Below are 9,157 nucleotides of genomic sequence, written 5' to 3' on the forward strand. Positions count from 1 at the left end.
TGAAATAAATAATATGTATGCTTATTATTCTTACGTTTATACTTATACTACTTAATTCTTCTTTAATGACTCTCTTAACTTGTCGTCTATGATTCACCTCATCAGCAACGTCATTGTAAACAGAAATTATAACAATCTTTATTTATAGATCTCTCTTCTAATTATAGATATATAATGGATATAATTTAATTTTTAACTTTTTTTTTTAACATTTCTACTTTTATAATACCTATAAAGAAAAATCATTTCACTCCTGTAAGCCACATTAAGTCTTTTAACTTGATCAATTTCAGAAGCAGAAGAAACATATTCTAAGAAATGTTTTTCATGAAACCATGAACCCATGAAATGATGATGAGATAATGCTGTAATTGCAGATATGCCCCACTGGCTCACGGATGTTGTTGTTCATTGCACATAGTTCACGGATGCTTTGTTTTGCATTTTAGAAAATATTGTTTATGAGCGTGTTAAAAAATGTACTCTGAATTAAGCAACAGTGCTGTATGTCACTATTTAATGCTCTTCTGTCACATTTAACTGAGATGACATTGACAGCAGCACGAGCAGGAAGAGAATCTATGTCTGCTTCTATCTTGCGAATCATGATCAAAATGTTCCTGTTCGGAAGAAACACAATTGTGGCATCTGTCAGTTTCTTCAAGCCTCATTGTTCTTTGTTTGTGACTGCTGGGTTTAAACCAGATAACCATCCGGTCATGGCAGATTCACCGATGAGTCTGTTTTTCTTTTTGCCATAATTAATGTTGGGTACAAAGTGCAAATACACAGTTCACATTCATCTGCCAGGAATGTGTTCTGGCATGTGTTTGATGCGTCACATTGTGTTGCAGCAAAAGTTAAACCAGGTTTGCCAAACTGCCCTGTCCTCATATTTTTCTTTAGCTTAATGCCAGCAGACTACACAGTATGAGTTCAATGTGTCGGATTCGGTGACTTTAAAGTGATATATTTCTGCTGTGACTGCTGAGTGACAAACAGACCATAGGTATGCCCCCGACCAATCAGAACTTGTCTTTCATGACCTATGTGATGTAATCAGGAAGGAGGATATAACAAACATTGTGTTCTGAAAAGCCCTCAAAGAATTCACAACACAATTCCACATCGTTCGTCTTTAAATCCATGATAATAAACTACACAGGAAAGGCGATTAACTGGCGCTGATATTGCAAATTCTGAAGCGTGAATTAAAGTCAACTGGAAAAAGAGTTAATGATTGATTGAAATGATTAGTCTTTATTATTAGTTGTATTTGACCTCTGCTTGTTTGGCTTATTCACTAAAAGTTTTTACGTTGTATGTGTTCAGAAGGTTGTGTGCTTGTGTGTGTTCGTCTGTGTGTGTTTATGTGAGTGTCACCACCCTCACCTCCAGCCAAACTTGACATTTACAAACTGCACTCTTTTCCTCCCTTACAACCACACTACTCAAGCACACACACACTGCAAAGGTAGAGCACTCTTTCTTTGAAAAACATCTGTTATATGGGTTCAGTGAGTTGTGTACTTGCAGTTTTTTATGTTGTAGCGGAAGCTATTCAAAACTTCAAATTGAGATATTAAATTTCTCCTGTGAAGTGGAAGTTCCTGGTTCGAATTCCAGGAACATTAGAATGAAAGGTTGTCTGTCTCTATCGGTCAGCCCTGTGAGTGACCTGAAAGTTATTTTCGGCCAAGAGTTCAATGCTTAAATCTTAATAGGAGTCTTTATTGTGCACTCACCATTTAAAAGAATGACACTGATAAGAACACTGTTGTGGCTCTCCTCATTTTTAAACAGCAAAGCATCAGGTGTCCTGGAACAGTGACAAGCGTGTTTGGTTCCATAGAAAGAAAACGACATTCCACCTAAAATAAATAATCACATAACAGATAACTGTGAAGGCAAACACACACACACACACACATACAACCTAACGCTTGACTGACTGAGGAAGGGTTTTAATTACATTTTACCTGTGTGAGCATGTTCACGGTATACTTAACAGTATAACACGGTTTAATTTAACGGGATGATTATGACATAAAAGAGAAAAGCTGTTAAAAAGTGAAAACGCCAACCTGGTGCATGTTGCCAGGTATCCCAGCATGCATTGCGAATCAATAGCTGTGTAGCTGCAGACATCAAAGGAGGCGGTCTACGGAGGATGCACCATTCAAAGCCTGCGTAGACTGTTAAAGCTGAACTGAAATATGACAGTCTAGTCTACAGGGGGATTCCGTGTTTGCGTCACCAAATACCGCTCCTGTCGCCTACCAACAGGTAGCTAGCGGGCTAACTACCTAGCATAACTAACGTTGAGTAAGTTAACCTATTATTATATAAGATGTTTTAAGGGCCCTTTCGTTTTGTGTAACGCTAAGTGTATTCCCTGATCGTTCAAGAGTTTGTCATCTTGTTTGAACTGGCCCGCAATGAATCTCGGAGGATGCATTTATCTGCCGCATCTGAAGGAGCCTTCGAGTTGGGACAGCCTTCGACGCACTTCTGTGACGCAATCGGCCTTCAAAGTTCATGTTCAGTAGATAAGAGGTCTGAATGTACAGCCTGTAGAGTGAGAGGGTCTTATTTTACTGCCACAAACAGCAGCACAAACACGCACGGTGTCCAAAATCAAAGCTATTTCCAAGGATGATTTTAGCTGTAGTGTGTTCACACAGGAGAAGTCACACAATAAAGTAGCATGCAAACTCAACATGGTTGACTTTTCTGCACACTAAATGCCATCAAATAATTATGAATGTATAAAGGCAGAAATGGTGTTTGCATGTGTGTTTGTGAAGATGCAATGAAAAAGTCCTGAAAAATGAAAGAACTTTCAATATTCAGTTGGTGGGCGCTCTGTCTGCAGTGTATTTGCATGCTGAAAGAAAGAAAGAAAGAGAGAGAGAGAGAGAGAGAGAGAGAGAGAGAGAGGGAGGGAGAGGAATGAATGATCCAGAGTGTGTGAGGGATGCTGGTGTGAACATTGCTGGCTTTAATCCCGAAACTTTCATACCTCATCTCCAAGGAAGCATATCGCTGGCACCCTGAGAAACAACAAAAAGTGTACGCGTCCTTATCACAATATCAATCCGCATGACCCATAACAGCTTGTTTAAACCCAAGCATTAAGTAGAACGTCATCAAATCATGTATGTATTTCGTGAAAACATCGTGTTGTAACGTGAAAAATATCTTGTAAAACATTAAACTTTTCATGTAGTGACGTGATACTGACCCGTTTTTCTTCTTTGGGCGTGGCAGCTTTAAACAATGTCTGCAGGATACCGCAGGTGTTTGCGTGTGCGTGTCTACTTGCAGATATAATGTTTGATATATAGATGTGCGCATATTCCGCAGAGATAAGGTGAAAGCCACAAATCATCATCTATCTTCATATATGGGTACATCAGTCATCCTCGTCATGCTGGTATGCATGTCAAGAGGCAAGAGAAGAGCACAAGGAAAGACTGATGCAACTTAGAGCTCATCGGCAGCTTTATGTAGGTGTGGCTCAAAGCAGCACTTATTGTAATTAAACAAGCGTGAAAGACATGATGAAAATTTATATGGGTCACTAAAGAACTTGACTATTTTCCTTCTTATTCTTGTGATCCTTGTGATATTTAGCCATGAAGACATTATTATATGCAGAACTTGGTTTCTTAAGGGATAGAAAGTTGTATCACATGTTTGTTGCTCTTGCCAACATGAAATGTATCCAAAGGTTTCAAACCTGACAGGGCTGGGTATGGGTACGGATAAGGGGAGAGAATCGCAGGGTAACTCCGATGCAATACGCGATACGTGGCTAACAATAACAATAATATCACGAGACAGCGATAATTGATTTAATGACGTAGTGACACGGTGAGTCAAAGTCACAGGGAAATCTGTTTAGAGCGGCGTATGTTTGTAAATTAATTAAATTAAAATATCGATAATTGTATCGCATGAGTCAGGAGAACGATATATTACTGTATCGATATTTGGTCCCACCCCTCGTACGGATAACTTGAAAGAACCCATCACCAAGTATATCGAAACTGCGTTCAAGCGTTCTTGATTTAATGTATCATGTGACTGGTCAACAACCGCAGCAGCTACGCACATACAGACTTTGGGGTGTTGAAAATTGAGTGTGGTGACGAGTTGGGGGTTCAGTTTGAAGAAGTACTGTAACGGGTGGGGTTTGGACCCAAATGTAGCACATTTTAAGGCAGGGATCATAGGTCAATAACTTAGATGCAGCAGGTAGAGGAAAATCAGGCAGTTGATTAAACAGTTCAGTATGAGGCTAAAACCGTCAGAGTCTCTGTAGTGGGCCGGGGGCTGGGACATTTACTGGAAGAGGGCAGGTGAGCAGTAAAGCAAAACTATGCCAAGTATGGCTAAACTAAACGCCTAAGGCCTCTGATAAAAACAAACTCATTAAGTGCGGATGGATTATTACATCAGGACAATACAGGGAAACCAAGTGACATCATAAAGCGCCTCATGAATGAAAAGACGGATCAAAGAAGTATTACTATCAGTATCACTTTAAGGGGACGGTATGGGCACGGGTATCGTAATCACTCAAAGCGATACCCAGCCCAGAGTCTGATGTGTTGGTTTTTGATCATTGTAAAGAATAGCAATGAACAAGGTTAGAAAATAACCGTTTGTACATGTACCGGTAATTTTGTGGCTTCAAATGGTACAAAACATTTGATAAATTTGGTCACGCCCCGGTTTGTTCCCACATAAGCGAACTTACGGACCTTATTATGGACGGATTCTTTGGATGATTGTTTGTTTTGAACGTTGTTAATCTTGTAAATAGTGACTTGTATCAAGTAAAGTTACATTTAGTCCACGTCTTTAATCAGACATCAAATACTGCTTTATGAATCCCAAAGATGTTATATTGAAAACATAAAGAACAGACCACCAGAAATAGGGACGTACAGTACTGTACATAACTTGGGAATTTATCAAAATGACCTGCCTGTCGGGTAACTTGCATAATGCGAATTCTCATGTCTTGTTTCTGTCTATAGATCAAAGTGTCTCCAGTAGTCAGGCTCATCTTGGTCTCCATTAGTCATTTTTGACACAGAAACACAGTTTCGGTGACTTCCCCGTCCGACCAGCCTGAATCCTGAACTGTGAGACATCACCACGTCTCACGCTCCACTTCTCCTGCAGACGGAGGCGGCTAAGCCTAAGCGGATGTGTGTTCAGACTTGAAAGGCTGACACCTAAACTGATGTAGAAACCATCCATGAAATAACAGCTGTCATATCATCGCGGCCTTGTTTTAACAGCGAGCCTGGCGGCAGCACACGGCACAGCCTCACCTCGCCGCACAGGGAGCAGGGGGGACAGGGCCAGTGTAACAGAGACAGAATAATAATATAGAGAAAGACCATTTTTCTTTATGGTGAAAATTGTTTGTAGAACATGAAATAAGTATTGAAAAGTATAAAAATGAATAGAAATTTCTCTCAAAATATTAAAGGAGGCATAAAATGCACTATATACCTACACAATAATGCACAGATATCCTAATAAACAGGGTGGACTCTGCTATGTTGTGTTGTTCTCTAAATCAGCTCACTCACAGTAGGAGTGCTTTATGGCTCCTACAATTTGCCATGGCCTCGTGCCAAAGTTAAAGAAAGAGGAAGTGTTGACTGTAATTACGTATGAAACGTCCCGATGACAGATAATAATGGATACCTGCCAGCCGATCATCCGACAAGTATCAACTGTGACTACAGAATAAAAAGGAATTACGGTTATACAACATGTTGTAAGTGAAAGAAAAAAAGTACAACTTTATCCAAACAAACAGAGAGGCTCTTTGTAAGGAACCCCGGGTTTAACCCAGGGTTCAGCCAGTTTCACCAGTGAGAATGACAACACAACTTTCCAAAATAAGCTCACTAGAACACAACCTTGATTAATCCATCCATCCATTATCTTCCACTTATCGCGGTGGCAGCAAGCTAAGCAAGGTGGCCCAAGAGTCCTTCTCCCCAGCAATGCCATCCTGATTAGATGCCCAACCCACCTCAACTGGCTCTTTTAGATGCAAAGGAGTAGCGGCTCTGCTCCGAGCTCCCCCTGGAGTGGTTGGATGAATGGATGGGTGGATGGACAGACAAACACTGACTCAAAAATCTGAGTCTTCTCTCTGGACACTTTATGATTACAAGTCCGCTTTGGGTAAATGGTAAATGGACTGTACTTATGTGGTGCTTTTCTAGTCTTGCAACCACTCAAAGCTGCTTTTAAACATGTCACATTCACCCGTTCACACTCACATTCACACTAGGGATCGACCGATTATCGGCACCGATATTCGGCACTTTGACTCATATCGGCATCGGCCTTTTAAAAAAAAAATGAAAATGTTTTTGTTTTTTTTTCATCGGCCGATATGAGTGCAGAGTGCTCACAAACACGGCGGAGAGAAGAAAAAGTTCATTTCTTTGCAAAATTTATTTAACTGTGTTTTATTTACTTTATAAAACTTCAGGAAGTTATTTATTCATTTATTTAAATTTTCAGTTAACTTTATAAGAGATGCTGCTGACCCTGGGAACTCCCTGCGCTTTTTGTTTGTTTGTTTAATAAACATATGCTTAAAAGCATTTAAACAAAGTTAAGTGTTGGAGTTTGTATTATTCAAAATTTTGACGCCAATATTTTCACTTTCACTGCAAATGAATATCGGCTCCAAATATCGGTTATCGGCCTCCTTGACTACTAATAATCGGTATCGGCCCTGAAAAAACCATATCGGTCTATCTCTAATTCATACACTGATGGCAAAGGTCTAAGTGCCAATCTCCAATCTGATCTATGCCCAATCATACCCGATGGCTATGTCACTGGGAGCAATTTGGGGTTCAGTGTCTTGCCCAAGGACACTTCGACATGTGACTGTAGCAGTCAGGAATCAAACCTCCTGATTGAGAGACGACTGACTCTACCACCGAGCCATCGCCTCACCAACTGTATTGTCGCTTAATTAAGAATTTGAGGTTATTGTTTATCTGTCAGACCCTTTGGCCTGTAATTTCAAAGCAAAGCTCTAAAAAATCCACTGTACACTACCACACAGCACCAGACACAGTTAGCTACTAGCTAGTAAACATATTGGAGAGTTGGAGGAGACCCAAAACAGAGCTTAAAGAGAACATGAACATTGACTTACATTCATCAGGAGGTTAGAAACATGACTCAGCTTAAGAAGTGTTTTCAGATGCCCGAAGTGACCAAGAACATCTGTTATTACAGGTTATGTTTTTTATTGTTGTTTTTTAATGTTGTCTCATTCAGAGTATTAAAAATGTGTTCACTGGTCTATGCTGTATTTTCAACATTCATACTATCACCTGTTTTCTGAATGCACTTCAAAGATTTTTCACCCATAATAATATTAGGACAATGATGCTTGTAAATTGTAAAACTGCTTTATTTTACGGTCCAGTCACACGGGAAACCGAAAGAATGGTGTAAAAGCCTGAAGCATGAGTTGGGTGTTGATACATTGAGTCATTTTATTCAATGTTAATGGCAATAATATTTTATAATGAGTTTTTTAATTGAACTGTAATTTGACCTTGTTATGGTTACCTGCATTTTAATTGACCGTTGGCACTGATTCAGACTGATGATTAAACTGTTTGATGAGTCCTGATACTTGGTTTTAGTTTGTCAGCCAAACAGAAAAAAGTATTTTCTCAAGTAATACGTGACAAATGTCATCAGTCTGAATCAGTGCCAACGGTCAGTTAAACTGCAGGTAACCACCACAGAGTCAAAAAGTATTTCCTCAAATAATACGTGACAAATGTTTCGCATTACATTTTTAAATCTCTGATGTACTCTTGGCTCTGTAATTAATTGTCTCTCACTCCCCGAATAACACTTACACAGTACCTTCTTGGAAAAACTACTTCCTTGTCACACCCTTTGTCTTCTAAACACAAATATGTACACACACACAAAGAGAGAGAGAGAGAGAGAGAGAGAGAAGTGAGTCCAACCTATTATTAATGCTCTACATCAGGAATGTTTGTAGTCATTAAATAAATCAGGCCTAATGTCTCAAATGCCTATTTAAGCAACATACTATTGTATATTAAAATGCATTAGGTGTTACAGTGAAGTGTTCGCTGAATGATGAGCTAAGAGACTATGAGGTCATCTAATAGGCAACATTATATTTAACTACCCTTCACCATCCATCCAAAATTAGATTCCTTATGTGGCTATGCCTGCCAAATGAGTAGCTTTACTAAATTTGCTGATAATAATTACTGTTAGCAAAGTTCTGTTAACAGGATGTGATTAAACAATTTATTGATGAATAAGATTGATGATAATGATGCTTGGACTTAAAGGTATTCGGGAAGCTTCTTTGGGAATCAGTAGCACCCGGGCACGATGAACCCCCACAAGGCCCTACGGATGGGAGGACAGAAAGAAAGAAAAAGAGCAGGGGTGGGAGGGAGGGGTGCAGAATGCGAGAGCAAAAGAGGAGGAGTGGGTTGGGTGTGAATTTATGGGGATGCTAGAAGAGGCCGGTCGAGGTGTGGTCCTGCTCCTGAAACTTTGCTATATTGTATCAATTAAGAACATTGGCTACTCATGACAGTGTACATAACGAAATGTTATGACTATAACTTCTGTTCCCTGAAGGAGAGGAATGAGGTACAACACATATACACATATAGTATGGGATATACTATATGTGTTGTACTGAGTGAATCAACTAAAAGGGGACCTTGGATATCGTTATATCAGTTATGGTGGAAGACAATTTATTCCCCAAATAAATGTTAAAATGTTATAATCAAAAATCACACTTTACTTAAATTTAAGAGTGGAAAACTTTGTTTTGCTATTTCCCTGAAGGGGTTGAGCAATATGTGGGAAAAAAAAATTTAAACTTTATTTTAATATCTGTGTTTTATAATGTCTTATGTGATAAAATATTGGCTCTTCTACTTCTTGGCTAAACTTCTATTTACTGAATCTTTAATCTTTAATAATAAATTAGAAAACATTACACTTGTACGGATCGCTGATTCATTAATAGCAGGTGATGTTGTAAAAGATTATGACTGTTGTGGCTTGAGTCCAAGTTGTTGTC

The sequence above is a fragment of the Semicossyphus pulcher genome, unplaced genomic scaffold, assembly GCF_022749685.1.
Source record: "Semicossyphus pulcher isolate SPU_LCO1_2020_fin unplaced genomic scaffold, fSemPul1.0.p SCAF_17, whole genome shotgun sequence".
In the NCBI taxonomy this organism is placed as follows: Eukaryota; Metazoa; Chordata; class Actinopteri; order Labriformes; family Labridae; genus Semicossyphus; species Semicossyphus pulcher.